The sequence below is a fragment of the Nerophis lumbriciformis genome, linkage group LG04 (genome assembly GCF_033978685.3).
Source record: "Nerophis lumbriciformis linkage group LG04, RoL_Nlum_v2.1, whole genome shotgun sequence".
NCBI lineage: Eukaryota > Metazoa > Chordata > Actinopteri > Syngnathiformes > Syngnathidae > Nerophis > Nerophis lumbriciformis.
The window spans coordinates 13,484,681-13,512,500 of NC_084551.2; the positions used below are offsets into that span (position 1 = coordinate 13,484,681).

Genomic DNA, 27,820 nt, shown 5'->3' on the forward strand with positions numbered 1-27,820 from the left:
CAGTATAAAACATTCATGTTTCGCCAAGGGCATTTCAAACTGTAGCACCAGGTGCTGGAAAATCCCTTCAAACTTTGCTGGAGGGATAAGAGCCCAGAAGAGAACAAAACCTATGCTGACGAGTGCAGATGTTATTTAGAACAAAGCCAGCGAGACAATGGAGTCCGATGTGCCAAGCAGGCTATGGGAGATGGCTGATTGCTTGTCAGTGGGGACTGAGGCTGTCATATCAGCAGCGAGACCTGATAGCATCTCAGACGTCAATGTCCCTCCTCTCGTCTTTTCCCTGATGCTCTCTTCTCATTTCCTCACCTATCTCCTATCCCAACACCACTAAACTTTCCACATTGCCTTTCCCATTCGCTGTCCTTCTCCACATCCTCCTCTCTCACAATTACAACTTTGCAGGTACCTTCATCAAAACAAACCATAATCATTGCAGTGTAAAATTGTATTTTAGAGTCAACAAATCCTATAACAATATGGAAAGTGGGAACAATCACTAAATTGAGTTAGGTACCAGTCATCTTGCTGACACAGTGTCCATGTATGACTAACATTATCCATGAAAATAACTTACAAAACAATCAACCATGGAGTAGAAATAGATTGAAAAATGCTTGTAATGAAAATAATATCCATAACACAAATATCTATAGAGGCAGAAAATAATTACAAAAACTGAAGGAACAAACTAACCAGAATACTACGAACATGTAAGAAAGAATATTACAGTCACTTATTAGACAGGAAGAAAAAGAACATGAGAGCAACTTGGGGCATACTAAGTAGTATAATTGTAAATGTTGAAGTAAATATTTATATAGCGCTTTTCTCTAGAGACTCAAAGTGCTTTACAGAGTGACACCCATTAAATACATCTTTGAGCTACATTTAAACCAGTGTGGGAGGCACTGGGAGCCTGTAGGTAAAGTGTCTTGCCCAAGGACACAACGGCAGTGACGAGGATGGCGGAAACAGGGATTACTGTAACGTATTATTTTCGGGTCTCCCTATGTCTAGCATTAAAAGATTATAGTTGGTACAAAATGCGGCTGCTAGACTTTTGACAAGAACAAGAAAGTTTGATCATATTACGCCTATACTGGCTCACCTGCACTGGCTTCCTGTGCACTTAAGATGTGACTTTAAGGTTTTACTACTTACGTATAAAATACTACTCGGTCTCGCTCCAGCTTATCTTGACGATTGTATTGCAAGAAATCTGCGTTCAAAGAACTCTGGCTTATTAGTGATTCCCAGAGCCCAAAAAAAATCTGCGGGCTATAGAGCGTTTTCTATTCGGGCTCCAGTACTATGGAATGCCCTCCCGGTAACAGTTAGAGATGCTACCTCAGTAGAAGCATTTAAGTCCCATCTTAAAACTCATTTGTATACTCTAGCCTTTAAATAGACACCCTTTTTAAACCAGTTGATCTGCCGTTTATTTTATTTTCTCCTCTGCCCCCCTCTCTCTTGTGGAGGGGGGGGGGGGGGGACACAGGTCCGGTGGCCATGGATGAAGTGCTGGCTGTCCAGAGTCGGGACCCGGGGTGGACCGCTCGCCTGTGCATCGGTTGGGGACATCTCTGCACTGCTGACCCATCTCCACTCGGGATGGTTTCCTGCTGGCCACACTATGGACTGGACTCTCACTATTATGTTAGATCCACTATGGACTGGACTTTCACTCCGGGTACTGCAGACCTGTATAATGACGCTCGCTTGTAACAAAGCAACTTTTGGTTCAGTAAAGCGTCTCCGACGTCTCTTTTGATCCAGCCACACTGTCGTGACATCCTTCTGTCCGGACGAGACCGGAAATACAAACCTCCATGCACGGCAAACAGTTACATGCGGGAATTCAACGCAAAAATGGCGAGTGTGGAACTCCTGATGTGCAACATTTGCTAAAGAGAGCAGGAATCCAAATACATTGTGTAGTTACCATATCGCAAAGACCTCACTCAACAATTCCAACATTTCGGCATCTTCTAGACCTATGAGTCTACAGTACCATCACAGGAATTGCTGACAAGCGTGTTACATTAGCCTCCATCCCAAGACTAAAATAACAGTTGAGATGCAAGCGTATATCAAAATATTGAAATGGATGAAAACTGGCATGTCATGATGACTACTAATGTTCCAGGTCTGAAAACATCCATGACTGAAATGTCATTCTGCATGGTGAACTAAGAGAACTAAATGCCTCAACAGTGGGGGGGGGGGGATGCTTCACTTTTCCCAGGCCAACAAAGTCACCTGTAAATACATTACGGTGCTTTTTATAAACACATTCTCCATCCAGCTGACCGTACTTGACAACTAGCCAACCTTCCTGAACCAAAACACAAAGTTACTTTAATTAACATGATGATGTATTCATTTGGCGTGTGTTCTGCTTTATAGAGTCAAGGCAGCTTCCTCTCATCTACGCTCCCCCTTGGGGAAGGGGGTGGGGGAAGGGTGCCTGTGAACCACTTATGACAGAGTCTGCTCTTTGCATGGGAAAGGCAAGCAACTGAGGAGGAGAATGGAGGAGAAGAAAAGGAGTGTGATTTCTGGATTTGATTGAACATAGTAAATACCTCCGCCAACTAGTGCCCCACCTTTTTTGAGATACAAGCCATCTTTATGGTATTTATTATGGTAAATGTTGCACATTATTATCACATTACCTTATAAAACTGCTGTAGTCGTTTGTAGTAGTTTTATTGCAGGGGTGTCCAAACTGTTTGCCCTGGGGGCCGCATTTGGCTAAAAAATGTGGTCGAAGGCTGTAAAGGGCCGTAAAGTAATTATTTATATATCAGTGACGTGCAGTCACTAGAGGCAGGTGAGGCGGGGCCTCACCTGCCATCATGGAAAGAAAAAAAATGTAAAAAGAAAATAAAAAATTAAATTGTTATATGTATCCAGTGATTATACTATAAAGTTATTTTCCATTTAACTTCACCAGTTTTAGATTTTTTTTATTCAAAATCGCTGAATTTTCACATTTGCCGTTCAAATACTGAGAAGAGACGATGCGGTGAACAGCAGCCAGTTGAGGCACGTCACTCAGTGCCGCAACGTGGATTGCGCAATGACTCGGCTAACTGCTGGCCTGCTGTGCAGTGAGACTGTATTGCTATATGAACTATATTATACATTTCCATAGTTTAGTTAGCTGAGGTATATAATGTACAGTGTATTTTGTCAACAACTGTATGTGTGTAAAGTATTTCTTGTGCTGAGCGATCATAAAACGGCTGCAAAAGACGCACTGGCTGAGGCTCGCCTCCTGCACCCCCGCCGTAGAATTGTTATATCAACTAAAGCCCACACTTAAACTTTCCACGTGCAAGATTGAATCTATTTTAAAAAATGATTTCACAAGAAGCCAAAAAGTGCAAAAACAATAATGTTGGTGTTGGAGGAGTTGTGAATGACTGCAGGGACACAACATTAGATACACCTGCAGACTGCAGGTGTACCTAATTCACAACTCCTCCAACACGAACATTATTGTTTTAGCACTTTTTGGCTTCTTATTAAATAACTTTTGTAACCTATTTTCATGGGCTTTCCTCTTTGTGATGTTAAGTTCCTGTTATGCGCTGTTATAAAGTATATGCCTTGAGCTCTTATTTTGAAGGCGCTAAGAGCGGAAGTGATGACACGGAGTGGAGCGGAGGTTTTTGAAAGAAGGTAAATAAAGTGGTCCTCGTGAAAACTGGAGCCTCCGTGTTTGTTATTTTGTAGTTTCATACATATATACTGATATATATATATATATATATATATATATATATATACTGATATATATATATATATATATATATATATACTGATATATATATACTGATATATATATATATATATATATATATATATATATATATATATATATATATATATATATATATCAGTGACCTGCAGTGAGGTTGATGGCTGGTGAGGCACTGACTTCATCACAGTCAGATTTACAAACATATGAACCCTAAAGAGTATCTTTTTCACCATTTGATTGGCAGCAGTTAACGGGTTATGTTTAAAGGCTCATACCAGCATTCTTCCCTGCTTGGCACTCAGCATCAAGGGTTGGAATTGGGGGTTAAATCACCAAAAATGATTCCCAGGCGCGGCGCCGCTGCTGCCCACTGCTCCCCTCACCTCCCAGGGGGTGAACCAGGGGATGGGTCAAATGCAGAGGACAAATTTCATTACACCTAGTGTGTGTGTGACAATCATTGGTACTTTAACTTAACTTTAACTTTACACATACAAACTGTAGCACACAAAAAAGCACATTTGATAAAAAAAACGTTATTATGGTCTTACTTATAAATTAAGTCCATGCGCCGCAACTAAAGCCCTCACTTAAACTTTCCACTATAAAGTTATTTTCCATTTAACTTCACCAGTTTTAGATTATTTTTATTCAAAATCGCTGAATTTTCACATTTGCCGTTCAAGTACTGAGAAGAGACGATGCGGTGAACAGCAACCAGTTGAGGCACGTCACTCAGTGCCTCAACATGGATTCCGGACTCGGCTAACTGCTGGCCTGCTGTGCAGTGAGACTGTATTGCTATATGAATCATATTATACATTTCCATAGTTTAGTTAGCTGAGGTATATAATGTACAGTGTATTTTGTCAACAACTGTATGTGTGTAACGTATTTCTTGTGCTGAGCGATCATAAAACGGCTGCAAAAGACGCACTGGCTGAGGCTCCAGTAATCCCGCCTCCTGCACCCCCGCCTTAGAATTGTTGTATCAACTAAAGCCCACACTTAAACTTTCCACATGCAAGATTGAATCTATTTAAAAAAGTTATTTCATAAGAAGCCAAAAAGTGCAAAAACAATAATGTTCGTGTTGGAGGAGTTGTGAATGACTGCAGGGCCACAACATTAGGTACACCTGCAGACTGCAGGTGTATCTAATTCACAACTCCTCCAACACGAACATTATTGTTTTTGCACTTTTTGGCTTCTTATTAAATAACTTTTGTAACCTATTTTAATGGGCTTTCCTCTTTGTGATGTTAAGTTCCTGTTATGCGCTGTTATACAGTATATGCCTTGAGCTCTTATTTTGAAGGCGCTAAGAGCGGAAGTGATGACACGGAGTGGAGCGGAGGTTTTTGAAAGAAGGTAAATAAAGTGGTCCTCGTGTAAACTGGAGCCTCCGTGTTTGTTATTTTGTAGTTTCATACAGTATAGGCGACATTTACAAACCCTCGGTTACACTTTTTTAAATAGATTCAATCTTGCACGTGGAAAGTTTAAGTGAGGGCTTTAGTTGCGGCGCATGGACTTAATTTATAAGTAAAGGTAAGACCATAATAACGTTTTTTTTATTAAATGTGCTTTTTTGTGTGCTACAGTTTGTATGTGTAAAGTTAAAGTTAAGTTAAAGTACCAATGTTTGTCACACACACTAGGTGTGGTGAAATTTGTCCTCTGTATTTGACCCATCCCTTGATGACCCCCTGGGATGTGAGGGGAGCAGTGGGCAGCAGCGGCGCCGTGCAAGTGCAAGTGTAGTGTTAGGGGATAAAAAGGCGCCGACGTCGGTTGTAAAAGTCAAACGAAAACCCTCCGACACTTAAGCCTCTGTAACATACATGGACGTTTGTCCCACAACCTGCGCTCGCTCCTCTGAGAGGGTGTAATGTCAAGGGAGCGTAAAGCTTCTGTGTCGCTCCGACCACAGCTGGTACACCAAGCTCTCTAGCACCATCAGATAAGGGAGTATGCATGTATGATGGGGGGTGCGCTGAGGAAAAGGACGTAGGATATAATCAATCAAAGCTAATTCTAGGTCAAAGCTCTTCATGGTAAACACACACTCACACCAATCCCCTACACCTTTCACCATGATTGTTTACATGCTAAATAGTACAGTAATACATGCACTCTATGATAGCAGCTGATCGGATATTTTAATTAAGGTTAGCCCTTTGCCCATACATATTATTAATATTAATATATTGTATATATAATGTATCATTAAGTATTTCTTAATGATACATGATTGTTCTATTACCAGCAGAAAGTGTATTGCAAAGAATGGTACCAATAATAAGTGTGACACCACACTAGGGATGGGTACCGTTCACATGTGAACCGATACGTTACCGATTTCCGGTACCTGGGAATCGACATCGGTACTTAACTTGACCAATTTTCTGTACTTTTTTTGTGTTATTAAATATTAATTGTTGGTAAGTCTTGAGACAACATATGTTTTGTTGCAACATTTAAACACGAGCTGGTTATGATAATTGCTTTTTTTTTCTTGAATCATCAAGACAAGTAGTACCAGATGACAAAGTATTTGGTTCTGCATGCACTATATATATATATACACAACATAGTTAAACGGGTGGCTATCACTATTGACGTACGACTCCTAAACTTGGATGTTTCTAGGGTATCTTATGCTGTGTCTGTAGTCTGACCATATATGTCATATTCAACGTTACATGTATGTGAAGTTAACCTACTCCAGTTACGTAGAAATTCATAATATCAGTGATATATACCGTTATCGCAGGAGGCTGCAATATATAGTATATATATATTTATATATATACAGTCATGGTCAAAAGTTTACATACACTTGTAAAGAACATAATGTCATGGCTGTCTTGAGTTTCCAATAGTTTCTACAACTCTTATTTTTTGGTGATAGAGGGATTGGAGCACATACTTGTTGGTCACAAAAAACATTCATAAAGTTTGGTTCTTTTATGAATTTATTATGGGTCTACTGAAAATGTGACCAAATCTCCTGGGTCAAAAGTATACATACAGCAATGTTAATATTTGGTTACATGTCCCTTGGCAAGTTTCACTGCAATAAGGCGCTTTTGGTAGCCTTGAGGAAAGTTCGGAACTTTCATCCAGAAGGTCTTAACTTTGTCCATATGATGTAAGATGAAACAAAATTTGAGCTTTTTGGCCACAATACCCAGCAATATGTTTGGAGGAGAAAAGGTGAGGCCTTTAAACTCAGGAACACCATTCCTACCATCAAGCATGGTGGTGGTAGTATTATGCTCTGGGCCTGTTTTGCTGCCAATGGAACTGGTGCTTTACCGAGAGTAAATGGGACAATGAAAAAGGAGGATTACCTCCGAATTCTTCAGGACAACCTAAAATCATCAGCCCGGAGGTTGGGTCTTGGGTGCAGTTGGGTGTTCCAACAGGACAATGACTCCAAACACACGTCAAAAGTGGTAAAGGAATGGCTAAATCAGGCTACAATTAAGGTTTTAGAATGGCCTTCCCAAAGTCCTGACTTAAACGTGTGGACAATGCTAAAGAAACAAGTCCATGTCAGAATATCAACAAATTTAGCTGAACTGCATCAATTTTGTCAAGAGGAGTGGTCAAAAATTCAACCAGAAGCTTACCAGAAGCTTGTGGATACCAAAAGCACCTTATTGCAGTGAAACTTGCCAAGGGACATGTACCCAAATATTAACATTGCTGTATGTATACTTTTGACCCAGCAGATTTCAGTAGACCCATAATAAATTCATAAAAGAACCAAACTTCATGAATGTTTTTTGTGACCAACAAGTATGTGCTCCAATCACTCCATTACAAATGAATAAGAGTTGCAGAAATTATTGGAAACTCAAGACAGCCATGACATTGTGTTCTTTACAAGTGTATGTAAACTTTTGATCGCGACTGTATACAACACATCATGTTGTGATGATGTACAAAAGGTATTTACTTTATAGCACTATTTTGAAGTCAATTATCCAGGTTTGTCCCATTGAGATCAACAATCTCTTTAGCAAGGGAGACCTGGTCAAGATGGCAGCAGCAGAATTACATTTAAAGTTTAATTATCATCAATCAATCAAAGTTTATTTATATAACCCTTAATCACAAGTGTCTCAAAGAAATGCACAAGACACAATGACATCCTCAGCTCAGATCCCACATCAGGGCAAGAAAAACCTCAACCCAATGGGAACAATGAGAAACATTGGAAGGGGCCGCAGATGTGCGGACCCACCCCATGAGGGATCGGTGCAATGGATGCCGAGTGCCCATCTATCCATTTTCTACCGCTGAGTCGCGGGGGGGGGGGGTGCTGGAGCCTATCTCAGCTGCATTCGGGCGAAAGGTGGGGTACACCCTGGACAAGTCGCCACCTCATCACAGGGCCAACACAGCTAGACAGACAACATTCACACTCACATTCACACACTCGGGCCAATTAACAGTGCCTATCCATCCATTTTCTACCGCTTGTCCCTTTTGGAGTCGCGGGGGGTTGTTGGAGCCTATCTCAGCTGCAATCGGGCGGAAGGCGGTGCACACCCTGGACAAGTCGCCACCTCATCACAGGGCCAACACAGATAGACAGACAACATTCACACTCACATTCACACACTCGGGCCAATTTAGAGTGGATACAGTTAATAATGTGGGAGTCCAGTCCATAGTGGGGCTAGCAGAGACGTCAGAGTGGTCCACCCCGGGTCTCGACTTCAGTACACTTACAATATCTCATAACGGGACAATGTCTGAAACGTCTGAAACAATTTTTTTATCTGAACCCCTACCCCCACACATAAACAAAATAACATATTTGTGTCTCGTGCAAAGGAGACTAAGACCTCATTTATGCTCACATTACATGACTCCCTTTCGAACATTGTTAATTATCTCTGCCCTCATTCTCACCACGTATGTGTCCTTTACATTGCATTTGCTGTGTTGTCACCTACATCACACATGAAAAGCTGGCTTTCTTGCTACAGGGATTTGCCAGCCTTCATTGTCAGCAAGATACAATGTGGGTTATACTTGTATAGCGCTTTTCTACCTTCAAGGTACTCAAAGCGCTTTGACACTATTTCCACATTCACCCATTCACACACACATTCACACACTGATGGCGGGAGCTGCCATGCAAGGCCCTAACCACGACCTATCAGGAGCAAGGGCGAAGTGTCTTGCTCAAGGACACAACGGCAGTGACGAGGATGGCGGAAGTGGGGATCGAACCTGCAACCCTCAAGTTGCTGGCACGGCCGCTCTACCAACCGAGCTATACCGCCCCAAGTTCGTAAAGTTGAGCTTCCACCGTCTATTAGCCTGCTCAGTGGCCTTGTGGTTAGAGTGTCCGCCCTGAGATCAGTAGGTCGTGAGTTCAAACCACGGCCGAGTCATGCCAAAGACTATAAAAATGGGACTCATTACCTCCCTGCTTGGCACTCAGCGTCATGGGTTGGAAAATTATTCCCGGGCGCGGCCACCGCTGCTGCTCACTGCTCCCCTCACCTCCCAGGGGGTGAACAAAGGGATGGGTCAAATGCAGAGGACACATTTCACCACACATAGTGAGTGTGTATGTGACCATCATTGGTACTTTAACTTTATTAAAAGGTGTTAGTTCAGTCAAACATATTCCTTGAGGTGCCTTGAATACGGTGCAGTTTAACCTAGTTCTCCTGTGTGTTGGATGTGTGTGCATATTAAACAGGCGCATGCTTGACTGCATGAACACTGTAGAGCGGGAGAAAGAGATAATATGCCTGGGAAAGTTCCAGCGAAGATAGAAACCAACCTCACTGACCCTCCCTTTACTCGTAGCCACCAAGCAGAAACAGGAAGTCGCCCCGAAGGAGAGAAGAGAAAAGGAGAAGTGGAGCCCCGGGCATTTTGGGGGTCACCCCATCATAGGCAGCTGAAGCTGGCTTCAATTGTATACAATGTCTGGGCAGATGGGGGATGGGGGTCCCATAGCCATCATTACCGTTCTGCTCAGAGACGCACTGATGCATGGAATGCCGAGCTCGCCGACAAAGATTTAATGACGCAAATACACCTGGAGCCATGCTTTGTTGCAGCTCTGCACACATTTGTATGGCGTTCCACAAAAGGTATCTCCACGGCCGCGTCTCCTTTTGAACACGCACATACAGCAAAGTAGCTAATTACACGCACACGTGTACGTTGCATCTACAGCTGGAGGCCTCCCAGGGTGCCCTCCCTTAGATTACACACTTGTATGTTCAAACTGACACGTTCCTGAAATGCCATGATGGCTGCTGCTGCTGCTGCTGCTGCTGCGGGATTTGGACCGTGACTGCGCAGATGCACGCGGCTATACGGGTCGGGTATGTGGCGGTGTGGGTGTTGGATTCTGACACCGCTGGAAATGCGACAAACCGTTCAAAGACGAGCTAATCCGCTGCAGGAAATATCTGCGCCAGGGCTGAGCAAATAAACGCTACATTCGTATATGCTTTAATGTACGCTGGTGTGATTCACGGGGAGAGAAGAAAGTGGGGATTAACTCGTTTGATGACTCATGATGACTCAATGTGTCTTTACAGACCGAATACTAGTCTGACAAACTCAATTTAAAATATTACTACTTCACCATAGCAATAGTAGGGATGTTCCATCAGGGTTTTATGCTGCCGATTCCGATCATCAATGAGTGAGAATGGCCGATACCCATACAAGTTCCTTTTGTTACATACAGTTGTTTGAGCATAACAGAGTCAATAGTACACAATAACTTAACAAAAACAACTATCTACTACTCATTTAAATCCTTTAGTCTTTACCCTCAATTATTCCCTGACTTTGTAAACAGTAATAAAAACAACATGATTTTGAGAAAAAAAAAAAAAAAAAATCGACCTACATTAGGGTAGGGATTCATATGGCCCCATTCCTGGGTGGATCTCGTGTGAGTAAATAAGGGGGGATTAGTTATTTTGCAATGCAGTCTACTGAAAATAATGGACATCGCCACTCTACAGAGCAATTGACACTTTGGTCAAAGTTGGAGTTGCCACAAAACACATTAAGATAATCAACACTTAAATAAATAAATAAAATTAAATCAATTAAATAATAATAATAATAATAGTAAATTATCAATACTAATAATCAGAAATCAAATAAAATGATATAAACAAATAGTAAATAATAATGGAAAAAATATATATAGACATATAGGGAGTAATATTTTATTTTATTTTATTTTTTAAAGAGTACAACCACTAATTCGAGAAAATAAAATCAGGCTTATGGGGTGTTAGTTTTTTTTAATTATTATTTATTTAATTGATTTATCTGTAAATATTATTATTATTTTGTTTAGTTTTCTTGCTGTTTTTTTCCCCATTTACTTGGGGGGGTGGAGGGGTGGCATCGGGATATACACAAAAAAATATTTTGACACTTAGGACAGACAATAGATATATGATGTAAGAAAATATGGAGTATTGGATAGGAATGTCTGATGCTGGATGTCAATAAAAATTCGGCCCGCCAGCGTCCAAAATCCGGCCCGCGGGAAGTGACGTCCCAAGTCAGTTGTTTTTTTTATTATTACTTTTTTAAATCTGTCCTTTCTAATCCATTTTCTACCGCTTGCTAATCTCAGGGTCTCTTAGCCACTCAGGCAAATCATATTGTCTAAAAATAAATGTTCCCATCGATAACGTGACATCGCGCTTGCGCCACAGTGTCATATATATATATATATATATATATATATATATATATATATATATATATATATATATATATATATATATATTTTTTTTTTTTACATTTTTTTTTTTATACATATATCATGTTATGATGTACAAAAGGTATTTCTTTTATAGCACTATTTTTGATGTCAATTATCCAGGTTTGTCCCATTGAGATCAACAATCTTTTTAGCAAGGTAGACCTGGTCAATATGGCAGCAGCAGAGTTAGATTTCAAGTTGAATTATTATCAATCAATCAAAGCCCTTAATCACAAGTGTCTCAAAAGGCTGCACAAGACACAACCGCCAAAAAGGTGAAATAACTGAAAACATGTTTTATATTCTAGTTTCTTCAAAATAGCCACCCTTTGCTCTGATTACTGCTTTGTACACTCTTGGCATTCTCTCGATGAGCTTCAAGCACACCTGTGAAGTGAAAACCATTTCAGGTGGCTACCTTTTGAAGCTCATCGAGAGAATGCCAAGAGTGTGCAAAAAAAGTAATCAGAGCAAAGGGTGGCTGTTTTGAAGAAACTAAAATATAAAACATGTTTTCAGTTATTTGACCTTTTTTTGTTAAGTACATAACTCCACATGGGTTCATTCATAGTTTTCATGCCTTCAGTGACAATCTACAATGTAAATAGTCATGAAAATAAAGAAAACGCATAGAATGAGAAGGTGTGTCCAAACTTTTGGCCTGTACTCTATGTAATCAGCCTAATTTAAATAAACTACCCTGAACTGTAAAATGTGGTGGAAACACAAACTACACACTTCTACAGCAACCTATAGACCCAGGAACCAAAAGTTCCTGAGCTTTTGGAAAAAGGCCTAATGTCCGCCAGAGGATATGGGCGTTTGTGATCGGCATTAAAAGGCATTAATCGACAATGGCGATGGCGTAGTTTTACAGCTAGCCGCAGTAATTATGTGTCTCCATACACAGGGTGGAGCTGCTTTCCTAAGATAATTAGAATCACCTCCATTATGGAAAATAAACTATGTTTCTTATTATCTTAAGTATCACTATTAAGTACCATTAACATGTTACACATCAAGAGCATACTGGCAGCCATGCTAATCTTTAAGGTACCGGTAGTTGATTAGCACGCTTGAAACAACACCACGTCCCTAGTCAAAAGGGGCTACATCTGACCACAGAACTTTCCTCCAGAAGGTCTTATCTTTGTCCATGTGATGTCAGATGAAACAATAATTTAGCTGTTTGGCCACAATACCCAGCAATATGTTTGGAGGAGAAAAGGTGAGGCCTGTAATACCAGGAACACCAGTCCTACTGTCAAGCATGGTGGTGGTAGTATCATGCTGTGGGCCTGTTTTGCAGCCAATGGAACTGGTGCTTTACAGAAAGTAAATGGGACAATGAAAAGGCAGGATTATCTCCAAATTCTTCAGGACAACCTAAAATCATCAGCCCGGAGGTTGGGTCTTGAGCGCAGTTGGGTGTTCCAACAGGACAATGACCCCAAACACACGTCAAAAGTGGTAAAGGAATGGCTCAATCAGGCTAGCATTACGGTTTTAGAATGGCCTTCCCAAAGTCTTGACGTAAACGTGTGGACAATGCTGAAGAAACAAGTCTATGTCAGAAAACCAACAAATTTAGCTGAACTGCACCAGTTTTATCAAGAGGAGTGGTCAAAAACTCAACCAGAAGCTTGCCAGAAGCTTGTGAATGGCTACCAAAAGCGCCTTATTGCAGTGAAACTTGCCAAGGGACATGTAACCAAATATTAACATTGCTGTATGTATACTTTTGACACAGCAGATTTCAGTAGACCCATAATAAATTCATAAAATAACCAAACTTGTTGTTTTTTGTGACCAACAAGTATGTGCTACAATCACTCTATCAAATTCCGGAGGGCCCGCCTTGGGAAAAGCCTTATCCCTGCAGCAATAGCCGCCCTAAACAGCCTGTAAATGTGTTGGTCATGTATGATGTCTTTTTGTTATTTTTGTTCGTGATGTGTAATGTCTATTGTTTAAATGTACGGCAGTGAAAATGAATTTCCCCAACGGGGACCAATAAATCTAAATCCAATCAATCAATATCACAAAAAAATAAGAGTTGTAAAAAGTATTGGAAACTCAAGACAGCCATGACATTATGTTCCTCACAAGTGTATGTAAACTTTTGACCACGACTGTATATAAAACCCAAGGAACTAAGCAAGTGTAGCAACACTTCATTTCATCATTTCAATACGGGATCGACACAAGTGACTACTATATGCCGTCAGTTTTAACAGTTATCTAACATTCCGCTGAGATGTTCATTCATGACGAAGCTTGACGATGAGCAACTCAAATGTTTATTTCAAAGAAAGTGGATGTGTGGAAAACACTCCACTATTAGACGGGGAAGGGGTGAGTTTTTGCAGGGCCGTGAAAAGAAAAAGCCTGTGTGATTCATGCAGGCAGCAGCTGAAGTACCGTAGCCGTGTCTTGGAGTACATGAGTCATGTATTTTCATGCAGCAGCACTAGGTAGGGCTTGCATGACTTTCTTTCCATTAGGAATGCTGCCCTAGTGCAAATATTTACATGATGGAGGGAAACAACAGCTCTAATGCATCCTAAAAGCTCGCAGCGATAGCTTTCGCGCTGAAGTCACTGGGCAAGCTTGCCATAGATGGATCTACATGGGCCAGACACGGACAACACTATTTTGCTCAGCTGCTATTGCACACACATAGGCCACTTCATTAGGGACACCTACACAATAAAACAAGACCCTAATGTCTATGCCAGGGGTGGCAATCGTACGGACAGGTTTTATCCGGCCCGCGTGATGAGTTTGCCAAGTAAAAAAATGATCAGCTTCTTTTTTTTTTTTAACGAAAGAAACTTCTGTTCTAAATGTGTCCACCGGATGTCACAATAGCAATTCTGTTAGGCAAGCAAACGGGCCAAGCAGGAGGTACACAGTAAAGGGTGACTGTGGCTCCTCCTCCTCAACCCACATCAAACTTAAAACCTGCCGTTTTATGTCTTCCGCTTCGAACACATCGTTATTTGGCACCCTTACTCCCCCAAATTGTCTCTGTCAAACACGAGAAAAGTGAACTTAACCCTTTTGAATAGTTTTAACCTCTGTTTCTTACGGTTTGTTGAGTTAGCACTGGATTGCCAACCTTGAGACCTCCAATTTCGGGAGGGGGGGGGGGCGTGGTTGGGGGCGTGGTTAAGAGGGGAGGAGTATATTGACAGCTAGAATTCACCAAGTCAAGTATTACATACATATATATATATATATATACATCCTGAAAATATGCAAACAAAACTGTGTTTAGATAATTGATACTTCAAACTTGCAAAAATAAATATTAAGGAATATAACATAACTTGGCTTCTGAGAGCTTCAAAATGTAATGAATACAATGTTACAGTTGTTGATAAACAAGCAATTATTTTAATAATTAAATATGGTCATTTTAAATGAATTATGATCATTTCAAATTAATTATTTCAAATATGTTTATTTTAGTGTATAATTCTATGGCTGAATGTAATAAGGAGTCAGAAAAAATCCAAATAAAAATATAATTAATTTTGATGTTTTTAGCAAAATATAGTAAAAATGTATTTTTATTTTTTTTAAATTAATATATATATTTATTTTTAGGTAAGATAAACATAATAATACAATTTATCTCTAGTCTAGATGATTTAGTTCTTGTCACCCTGTTGTCCTCCCATCATGAAAAAAGGCTCACTCAGGTCGCATGGAGCTGGAGGGGGCGTGGCCTCCAGCTCCGGCTGAAAATCGGGAGATTTTCGGGAGAATATTTGTCCCGGGAGGTTTTCGGGAGAGGCGCTGAATTTCGGGAGTCTCCCGGAAAATTCGGGAGCGTTGGCAAGTATGAGTTAGCACTGGATTGATACGTGGACATGACAAAGGAGGTATTTGATACCTCGAAGAGTTTACATGTTGTGGTTTTTGTTCAATCCCAGAAAGACTGTGATTTAAAGTTTACTCCTGGCTTTGTAGATACACTGAGACCAAGTCTAAGCCCATTGTGTTTTTGAAGCTGCACCTATTTCCTCAGAATTTTCAACAAACTGGAAGTGTTTTGTCCAGAGGATTATTTGTGATTTGTACGTTTTCAGAATGTGCTTGTTCTATTTTTGGCCAAAGTAAAACAAAGAAACCAACTTGGAGTTGTCTTTATTTTTAAGTTATCATGCCATGATTTTACCATTACAGCCCACTTGGGAATAGATTTTCCTCCATGTGGCCCCTGAGCTAAAATGAGTTTGTCACCCCTGGTCTATGGGAATATAATAATACTGCTAGGGTGGCATTAATTTAGCAATGTTGTAGCAGTACATAATGTGTATTACTTTTAAAGTTGTGATTGTGGTTGTAGGTGGCCATCGGGTGCCTCAGGCTCCGAGTACAGTTGGGCAATATAGACGATATTGTGACTCAGAGGTGTCAAACTCGTTTTCATTGAGGCCCACATTGCAGTTATGACTATATATGAATTTATATGTATAATCACCTCATTATGTTTATTACACAAATCGCTATGGATTTGATTATTCAATTTTTACGTACAAATTGGTGGGTAACGTACTTGCTTTTGAAACCATAAGTCTGGGGAACAAGCATTTTTTTTTCTAACAACATTTTTTTTGGAATGTATGGTAATAATACAGGGGTGTTGCAACTTTTTCCAACAAGGGCCACATACTAAAAAGTCAAAGTACATGGGGACAATATTGATATATATTTTTTTGTAGAATAAATAATGCTAAAAACAGACATCACATATGTTTAAAGACAAACTTAGTGTCAGCTCTGTGTTTTATGTAACAAAGTGTGTCTTTATTAATTATTACAGTGGTAAAAAAAAAAAGAAGAGTAATAATTAAAAAAAAGAGCAAAATGTCATGAGAAAAAGCTGAAATGTTGATTCTAAAAACTAATAATGATACACTGTCACATATAATTATTATATGTGACAGTGTATCATTATTAGTTTTTAGATTAATTTGATAATAGATTAATCTGTCGATTATTACTTCGATTAATCAATTAATAATCGGATAAAAGAGACAAACTACATTTCTATCCTTTCCAGTATTTTATTGAAAAAAAAAACAGCATAATGGCACCATACTTATTTTGATTAGTTTCTCAGCTGTTTGTACATGTTGCAGTTTATAAATAAAGGTTTATAAAAAGAAATATATAAAAAATATGTATTTATTTATTTTTTTTAATTAAAAAAATTGCCTCTGCGCATGCGCATAGCATAGATCCAACGAATCGATGACTAAATTAATCGGCAACTATTTTTATAATCGATTTTAATCGATTTAATCGATTAGTTGTTGCAGCCCTAATATAATACAAAGCTGACAAAGTATTGTCTTCAAACATTGGACGAATAATGTCCTTTTCTGTCCTTTAAAAATAAATCCAAATGGCCCCTGCATACTTTGACTTTGCAGTTTGCGACCGTTGGTGGAAGAAGTTTGGACATGCCTACGTTATTGGTATCAAATGTTTAAAAAATTTTCGCATTAGATTACAAATTGTTGCTCTTTTTTTGGGGGGGGCGGGGGGGATTTTAATTGTTATTTTTTTAATCCAACAATATTCAATCCAACCAAACTGGAGCTGCAGGCAGTACTTTGGACACCTCTGTGTTAGTATAATGTTTTTTGCATGATCAGATTGTTCTCAAGTTTAAAAGACATGCAATTTTTCTGTCAAAATTGAAAGAAAGAATAGGTCTAGTAAAAAAGTGAAGGTGCTTTATTGATGCACATAATTTCCAGGCTTTCGCGGGCCACATACAATTATGAGATGGACCAGATCCGGGACTCGTGCCTTGAGTTTGACACGTGACATAGATGAAATAAAGTTGGCTGAAAATGTTGATGTAGCTGTGCAAATTTGACAGCAACAAGCGAAGGAACACATCCTCAAAGCACTGCAGCGCCCTCCCAAGAGAGTTAGTGGCTAACGTCCCTTCATAGTGCAAAGCTGCTTTTAAGACACCAATCCTTGCCTTCTTGACGGTAGAATTAACTACAGTAGGGAAGGGATTCATATGGGCCCATTCTTGGGTGGATCTTGCATAAGAGGAAAGGGGGGGGAGCGTTAATCATTTTACAATGCAGTCTGCTGAAAATGATGGAAAGCACCACTCTACATAGCAACTGATGCTGTAGTCGAAGGTGAAATCTCCATAAAACACATTTTAAGCACCTCCACATGACGTGTAGGTAAATCTTGACAAATTGGGCCTTATGTATCCCCTTCCTACTTCAAGTTTGTTAAAAGTATTTTTATCACTGGAGGGCGAAGACTTACTAACAAAACGTGCTAGTCTACACACCATAGGAGTCATTTTTGTTATTGTTTACAAACTGAAGAAATAAGTCCCTGGACACAGGAGGACTTTAGGGGGAAAAAACAAAATATTTAAATCGGCGCCAATAGTAGTTTTTGTTTATGTTTAGTTATCTTGTACAATTGAGAAATATCATCTCAAAGGAAAACTAAATGTGAAACATTTGGATGCATGCACAACCCTTAACATATCAGTATGTGCAATTAAATTAGAGAATCAATTAAACAAAGAAGTTAAACAAAAAAGTAATATGATCCATTTCAAGAAACTGTTCAAATTTAAATGAGACATCAAATTATGTGAATCACAATTTATTAACAGCTATCTATTCATTGTATTACCTTATTTGTTTTTGTGGAACAGATTGAGACAGAAAGTGAATAAATGTGTTAGCAAATACTAGGAAATATAGGAACAAATAAGCTCTGCTGATTCCTACTACTTATCCGACGTGTTGGAATGTGAAACTGTAAATATGTGATGTACCATATTGTAAGTGTACACATGTTTGAAATAAGCTAATACCATAATCATAATGTTCAAATCTGCCAAATCGCTATCATTAATTGACAACACGCAAAGCTAATGCATGTGTGGGTGTGTGTGTTACGTGGGGCGTAGTTTACAAGCTAAAAGCTGGAAGAGGGAGAGATATAGTGACGACAACACTTTAGAAAGTTAGCGCATAAAAGTTGCAAACATGTAAATCCAAACAATATTTTTGTTTGGTTGTGTGCCGTGAGATTATTTCAATGTAAAATATGTGCCTTAGCTGGATAAAGGTTGATAAACACCTCTCAGTATAGTGACGTTTTCTACAGCTTATCCTATTCAGGGCCAAGTACACTATAGACAGGTGGTCAGTCAATCAATCATCATAAAAAGAGCAAGTTTCAATCAAAACTGTATTGTCATCTTTGTAAAGTGCTGTTCTCGGACATTATTCGTTGCACAAACATAGGCTTTATCAATACGTTGATTATTTGAAAAGTATTCATCAGGACCTGTCCTGTGTGGAATATGTCCTGCATTGCCTCTCCTAAATCTTCAGAATATCTTCCTTTTTAATAAGAAAAATAATAACAAATGAGTTATCTAAATGCATAACGTCAATATCGTAGTGTCTTTCCTAATTAAAGGTTGTGATAGGTAAGCATGACATTAAGTATTACTGATATCGTCTTACAATGTGAAATATGTAAACAATTTGATGCTAATGAAGTCCTGAACTCTGCCAACTTTGGGATCCTTGCACTTGCTTAACAAACAAGCCATGACATGCAGCTTCACCAGCACAGAAAGCAACATAAACGTATTAATATGGTCACATTACTTTTGACTAATAATTTTTTATGTAACAGAATTGCAATAATTTAATTGATCTCCATGACATTTGTTTGTATTGGTTTTTGTGTCTACTATAGCAGCAAAGCTATATTGAGATACTGTTATTATCATGAGCTAGGATTGCGCAATATAGACAATATACAAAACATATACCATATTTTTCAGACTATAAGTCGCAGTTTTTTTCATAGTTTGGCCGGGGCGACTTATACTCAGGAGTAGGGATGTCCGATAATGGCTTTTTGCCGATATCTGATATTCTGATATTGTCCAACTCTTTAATTACCGATACCGATATCAACCGATATATACAGACGTGGAATTAACACATTATTATGCCTAATTTGGACAACCAGGTATGGTGAAGATAAGGTACTTTAAAAAAATAAATAAATAAATAAAATAAGATAAATAAATTAAAAACATTTTCTTGAATAAAAAAGAAAGTAAAACAATATAAAAACAGTTACATAGAAACTAGTAATTAATGAAAATTAGTAAAATTAACTGTTAAAGGTTAGTGGACCAGCAGCACGCACAATCATGTGTGCTTACGGACTGTATCCCTTGCAGACTGTATTGATATATATTGATATATAATGTAGGAACCAGAATATTAATAACAGAAAGAAACAACCCATTTGTGTGAATGAGTGTGAATGAGTGTAAATGGAGGAGGGAGGTTTTTTGGGTTGGTGCACTAATTGTAAGTGTATCTTGTGTTTTTTATGTTGATTTAATAAAAAAAAATAAAAACGATACCGATAATAAAAAAAACGATACCGATAATTTCCGATATTGCATTTTAACGCATATATCGGCCGATAATATCGGCCTGCCGATATTATCGGACATCTCTACTCAGGAGCGACTTATGTGTGAAATTATTAACACATTACCGTAAAATATCAAATAATATTATTTAGCTCATTCACGTAAGAGATTAGACGTATAAGATTTCATGGGATTTAGCGATTAGGAGTGACAGATTGTTTGGTAAACGTATAGCATGTTCTATATGTTATAGTTATTTGAATGACTCTTACCATAATATGTTACGTTAACATACCAGGCACGTTCTCAGTTGGTTATTTATGCCTCATATAACGTACACTTATTCAGCCTGTTGTTCACTATTCTTTATTTATTTTAAATTGCCTTTCAAATGTCTATTCTTGGTGTTGGCTTTTATCAAATAAATTTCCCCCAAAAATGTGACTTATACTGCAGTGCGACTTATACATGTTTTTTTTCCTTCTTTATTATGCATTTTCGGTCGGTGCGACTTATACTCCGAAAAATACGGTATAAGAATTGGGCAAACGATAGCGCTTTTATTACTAATTTCAAATCGTGATAAAGCATATTGTTTTCGCTGTGTCCTGCGAATTTTAAAGAAACCAGCTGAAGAAGGCACTCTCAACACAATGTAGCGTCCTCGTTAGCGAGCTAGCAACTAATGTCCCTCCACAGAGCAGTTCCTAAACCACCAATGAAGTCTTACAAGTATTATTATCACTGGAGAACAAGAGGACATGTAATTGTTAAACATGCTACACTATACACCATAAGAGGATACAAAAAAGCATAGCAAACCACTAAGCAAGAGCTATTTGGAAAAATAAGTACGTTTTTACATGATTTAGATTTTGACTGACCTTTTGGAAATGATTAATAACGAAAACAGAGATAGCAATGTATGATAATACATTGGGGAGTTTAGGAACTTTGTAGGGGGGGCGGGAAAGCCTAAAATAGACCTACAGTGACGTGCATCACAATAAGGAGTCTTTTTATGATTTTTTTTTCAACATTTACAACACTCCCTTGTGGTCTACATAACATGTGATTGTGGTTTTTTGTCTGAATTTTGCATGGATTATGTTTTACAGACCATCTTCAAGCCGCTTTCTTCAATCAAGACCGTCTTTACAGGATACGCCGTTTTGTGGGCGGCCTTATTTACGTGGCTGCATTTTGACTGCGTCTTCTCCCTGTCATCTTTGTTGGGAGTTTTAGCGGTGCCATATGAAGTCTACTGACAGGTATAAGTTAGAACTGTACGTTACTTTGTATTAGAAATGGTAACAGCGAAGGATGCATGTGCATGTACTAGCCAGTCTGCCCCACAACAAGAAGATAGAGAAAAAGAAGGAGCTTATCGACTATAAAGTCAATCTTCTATGGCGGAGTCGTGCAAAGCTCTACGGGTAACACTTTACCATATATGGTGAAATCTTCTGACGTCACCAATGGGAAACAGGTCAAAAATTGGGCAAATTCCATATGTTTAATTTGGAGGAAAGGCACAATTGATTGATAAACATTTCTGCCATGCCTCCATGGTTTGATTACAATTTTTCGGGAGTTATGCAGATCCCAAATACACAAAAACAGGTACCAATAGGTAAGAAAGGTTGGTTTTGCCATTTAGGTCAATAACATCTGCATAGAAAAAAATCAAGTGTGGCCTTGTGCAGTAAAGAAGAAACACAACTCGGGATGAGCCGATCAATCGGCCAGCGATCAGTATCGGATGATTTTTGTATTAAAAAAAAAAGTATGTGATCACTATTGCCGATCAATGCCTTTTAATGTCAATCACAAATTCTAATCCTCTCTGGCTGACACTGCATTTATTTTTAATCCCCCGGCTGACAAGCGGCTAGCAGCCGCAGTAATTATGTGTCTCCATACACAGGGTGGAGCTGCTTTCCTAAGATAATTAGATATCACCTCCATTACGGAAAATAAACTATGTTTCTTATTATCTTAAGTATCACTATTAAGTACCATAAACATGTTACACATCAAGAGCAAACTGGCAGCCATGCTAATCTTTAAGATAGTTGATTAGCACGCTTGAAACAACACCAAGAAATAGGAGCTTAGTAAAGTTCAAAGAAGTAAAAATTAAGCAGGTATTAACAAGTAGATTAATAAGAGTTAGAGGGCCAGTATACGACAGTCACAGCCAGCACACGACAACATGAGGGCGGATCGAGCTATGAATTAGTGGCGTCGATACCAAGCATAGTATCAGTACATGACCTATACTGGACTGATTAGGTTGATGATTTTATTTTCTCTAAATCGTTTGTTGTCGTTTTGGTCAATATTTACAAACTCAGGGAATAATTTCCTGGACACAGAAAGACTGAAGATTTAAATGAGTAGCGATACTGTTGTAGGTTTTGCTGTTTTTAGTTATTGTGTACTATTGACTTTAGTTGGATAAAAAAATGGTATGTAATAAAACAGAAGAAGAAACTCGTTTAAATATTGTTTCAATATTGTTACACTGTCAATAGCATTAACTACAAATACATTTTTTAAAAATGTACAGTTAAAACATGTGATCGGTATCAGTAATGGCCGATCTCACTCATGAATGACCGGAACATCTCTAAAAACTACCCCAAAAAATGATCAGGATGGCTTCTCATTATCTATTTGTGTAATTTACAATACATCAGCTGCTTGAGTTTTTATAACCCGGGCAAGACTGGGAGTGTAATATCTCATCATAAAAGAGAATTATAATCCACATGGTAAAGGTTAAAGGAATCTTTAAAAAAAACACACACACACACACACACAAAACTCCATGAAGCCTTCTAGTGGACAGCGCCTGGTGCAAATTTGACAGCAACAAGCGAACAAATGCATCCTCAAAGCACTGCAGCGCCCTCCCAAGAGAGTTAGTGGCTAACGTCCCTCCATAGTGCAAAGCTGCTTTTAAGTCACCAATCCTTGCCTTCTTGACGGTAAAATGAACTACAGTAGGGAAGGGATTCACATGGCCCCATTCTTGGGTGGATATTGCGTAAGAGGAACGGGTGGGGGTTAATCATTTTACAATGCAGTCTGCTAAAAATGATGGAAAGCACCACTCTACATAGCAACTGATGCTGTAGTCGAAGTGGAAATCTCCATAAAACACATTTTAAGCGCCCCCTGCCCATTCGTCACATGACGTGTAGATAAACCGTGACAAATTGGGCCTTATGTATCCCCTTTCTACTTTAAGTTTGTTAAAAGTATTTTTATCACTGGAGGGCGATGACTTACTAACAGAACATGCTAGTCTACACACCATAGGAGTAATTTTTGTTATTGTTTACAATCTGAAGAAATAAGTCCCTGGACACAGGAGGACTTTAGAGGCAAAAATCAAAAAAATTAGCGCCAATAGTATATTTGCTTATGTTTATTTATTTTGCACTATTGAGAAATATCATCTCAAAGGAAAACTAAATGTTAAACATCTATATGCATGTAAAACCCTTAACATATCAGTATGTGCAATAAAATTAGGGAACAAAAGAAGTTAAACAAAGTACAAATATGATCAATTTCAAGAAACTGTTCAAATTTCAAAGTGTTTACAAAGTACAAAGAACAGCTTTATTGATAATGAGACAGAATCTTTCAGCAAATTATTTGAATGAAAATGTATTAACAGCTCATGAGAACTTTATCGATTCATTGTATTACCTGATTTGTTTTTGTGTAACAGATTGAGACAGGAAGTGAATAAATGTGTTAGCAATGACTAGGAAACATAGGAACAAATAATCTCTGCGGATTCCTACTACTTTTCGGACATGTTGGAATGTGAAACTGTAAATATGTGATGTACCATATTGTAACTGTATACATGTTTGAAATAAGCTAATACCATAACCATAATGTTAAAATCAGCCAAATCGCTATCATTAATTGACAACACGCAAAGCTAATGCATGCGTATGTGTGTGTGTTATTTGGGGCATAGTTTACAAGCTAAAAGCCGGAAGAGGGCGAGGTACAGTGACGACAACACTTTGGAAAGTTAGCGCATAAAAGTTGCAAACAGTATTTTTTTACACAATTGTAATAATTTACCGTATTTTTCAGACTATAAGTCGCAGTTTTTTTCATAGTTTGGCCGGGCTCCAGTGCGACTTATATATGTTTTTTTCCTTCTTTATTATGCATTTTCGGCAAGTGCGACTTATACTCCGGTGCGACTTATACTCCGAAAAATACGGTACTTGATCTCCATTACATTTGTTTGTGGTGGTTTTTGTGTGTCTACTATAGCAGCATAGCTATATTGAGACACTGCTATTATCATGAGCTAGGATTGCGCAATATAGACAATATACAAAAAAAAAAATATGCATTTGGCAAACGATGCGTAATTAAATTAGAGAATTGATTAAACAAAGAAGTTATTCAAGAAACTGTTCAAATGTAAAAGTGTTTACAAAGTACAAAGAACAGCTTTATTGCCGCCATCCTAGTCACTGCCGTTGTGTCCTTGGGCAAGACACTTTACCCACCTGCTCCCAGTGCCACCCACAGTGGTTTAAATGTAACTTAGACATTGGGTTTCACTATGTAAAAGCGCTTTGAGTCAGTAGAGAAAAGTGCTATATAAATATACTTCACAATTGATAATGAGACAGAATATTTCAGCAAATTTTGTGAATCACAATTTATTAAAAGCTATCTATTCATGAGAACTTTATCGATTCGTTACCCCCCGCGACCCCAAAAGGGACAAGCGGTAGAAAATGGATGGATGGATGTATTAACTTATTTGTTTTTGTGTAACAGATTGAGACAGGAAGTGAATAAATGTGTTAGCAAATACTAGGAAACATAGGAACAAATAAGCTCTGTGGATTCCTACTACTTTTCGGACATGTTGGAATGTGAAACTGTAAATATGTGATGTACCATATTGTAACTGTATACATGTTTGAAATAAGCTAATATCATAACCATAATGTTAAAATCTGCCAAATCGCTATCATTAATTGACAACACGCAAAGCTAATGCATATGTATTTTAGTGTGTTACGTGGGGCGTAGTTTACAAGCTAAAAGCCGGAAGAGGGCGAGATACAGTGACGACAACACTTTGGAAAGTTAGCGCATAAAAGTTGCAAACAGTATTTTTTACAATATTTTTTACACAATTGTAATAATTTACCGTATTTTTTGGACTATAAGTCGCAGTTTTTTTCATAGTTTGGCCGGGCTCCAGTGCGACTTATATATGTTTTTTTCCTTCTTTATTATGCATTTTCGGCAGGTGCGACTTATACTCCGGTGCGACTTATACTCCAAAAAATACGGTACTTGATCTCCATTACCGGTACATTTGTTTGTGGTGGTTTTTGTGTGTCTACTATAGCAGCATAGCTATATTGAGACACTGTTATTATCATGAGCTAGGATTGCGCAATATAGACAATACACAAAAAAATATATACGAATTTGGCAAACGACGTGTAATTAAATTAAAGAGTCGATTAAACAAAGAAGTTATTCAAGAAACTGTTCAAATGTAAAAGTGTTTACTAAGTACAAAGAACAGCTTTATTGATAATGAGACAGAATCTTTCAGCAAATTATGTGAATCACAATTTATTAAAAGCTATCTATTCATGAGAACTTTATCGATTCGTTACCCCCCGCGACCCCAAAAGGGACAAGCGGTAGAAAATCGATGGATGGATGTATTAACTTATTTGTTTTTGTGTAACAGATTGAGACAGGAAGTGAATAAATGTGTTAGCAAATACTAGGAAACATATGAACAAATAAGCTCTGTGGATTCCTACTACTTTTCGGACATGTTGGAATGTGAAACTGTAAATATGTGATGTACCATATAAGCTAATACCATAACCATAACGTTCAAATCTCCCAAATCGCTATCATTAATTGACACCCCGCAAAGCAAATGTGTGTGTGTGTGTGTGCGTGTGCTACCTGGGGCGTAGTTTACAAGTGACGACAACACTTTGGAAAGTTAGCGCATAAAAGTTTCAAACAGTAAATACATACAATATTTTTTACACAATTGTAACAATTTACTTGATCTCCATTACATTTGTTTGTGGTGGTTTTTGCGTGTCTACTATAGCAGCATAGCTATATTGAGACACTGTTATTATCATGAGCTAGGATTGCGCATTATAGACAATATACAAAAAAATATATACGGGGCGGTATAGCTTCGTTGGTAGAGTGGCCGTGCCAGTAACTTGAGGGTTCCAGGCAGGGCCGGCCCGTGGCATAGGCCGTATAGGCAAATGCTAAGGGCGCCGTCCATAAGGGGGCGCCACGCCAGTGCCACAAATGTTGGAGAAAAAAAAAAGAAAAAAAAAGTTGGTACTATTATTTCTAAATACAAAAAATAATCCCACGTTAATTAAAATGCAAAGTAAAGCCTATTTAATAGAAATATTATTTGTTACAACATTACGCCCCCCCTCCTCCCCCCGCACGGTGCGCCCCCTCCCTTCCCGTATCATGACTCTTTTTGGACGTCACCACATCAAAAAATCAACACAAGATGTCAAAACGGCCAAAACTGTCAGGTGCCCAGGGAAGAAAAAAAGAGAAAAGAAGAGGAGGAGAAACGAGAAAAGACAGAGGTATTAGGTAGGTAATGTTAGCCTACATGAAATTATTTGTCTGTTACAGAATGTGATAGTAACCTGGCTTTTTAGCATTAAGCTAATGTTACATGATTCGGCAATTGATAATCAATAAATAGCTAGTTCTGTTTTAACGTCGGGTTAATATTGTGGAGGGGGCTAAATTGTTATGGAAAATAATAATGTAACGTTAGGTAATTACAGTACTCCCACCTTACATTCCTCAGGGACATTTGTGTTAGATCTTTTAAGCAGGTGTTTTTTGTTTACATTGTTATTGCCATCTGGTTAGCTAATGTTTGCCCTGCAGGTAATAGTCACTTTTCCACCCCTTTATATATTAGGTACAGTTGTAAGTAAAAAAAAAAAAGGTCAAAGACAAAGCTATTCGGGTTCTTGTGAGTATATACACTTCACTGCCGATGTGGAAGGGCGCCACCTAAAATCTTGCCTAGGGCGCCAGATTGGTTAGGGCCGGGCCTGGTTCCAGGTTCCATCCCCGCTTCCGCCATCCTAGTCACTGCCGTTGTGTCCTTGGGCAAGACACTTTACCCACCTGCCACTCACACTGGTTTAAATGTAACTTAGATATTGGGTTTTCACTATGTAAAGCGCTTTGAGTCACTAGAGAAAAGCGCTATATAAATATAATTCACTTCACTTCACACAATTTGGCAAACGATGCCTTATTAAATTAGGGAATCGATTAAACAAAGAAAAAAGTAAAAAGTACTAATATGATCCATTTCAAGAAACTGTTGAAATGTCAAAGTGTTTACAAAGTACAAAGAACAGCAATCTAGTGGACAGCGCCTGGTGCTGAAAGCGGCATCCGTGCACGGGCCGGCGTGTGCGCGTCCACGTTCGGACACCTTACATGATCTTTTCCCGCGTCATATTGTGTAACGTCGATGACGTAGACGCTGGGAAAAAGGTGAAGCAACTTGACGTGTTTTTTTTTTTTTTTTGGTTTTGTTTTTTGACGTGAAAATGGCCACTAGAAAGTAGCACCACAACAACGACAACAATAAGGAAAAATGTGTATATTTATATAACGTGGGGAAGGTTTTTTTGTTGTTGCTTCGATTAAACGTCGATTATTCCATCCGTGGCATGGATGC

At 38.6% G+C, this 27,820-nt stretch overlaps 1 protein-coding gene across 21 annotated transcripts in view; it reads right to left on the reverse strand.

Moving 5' to 3' along the window:
- The window catches only part of rims2a (regulating synaptic membrane exocytosis 2a), a 343,114-nt gene that overhangs the window by 314,809 nt on the left and 485 nt on the right, over positions 1-27,820 (reverse strand). The window lies entirely within an intron of this gene.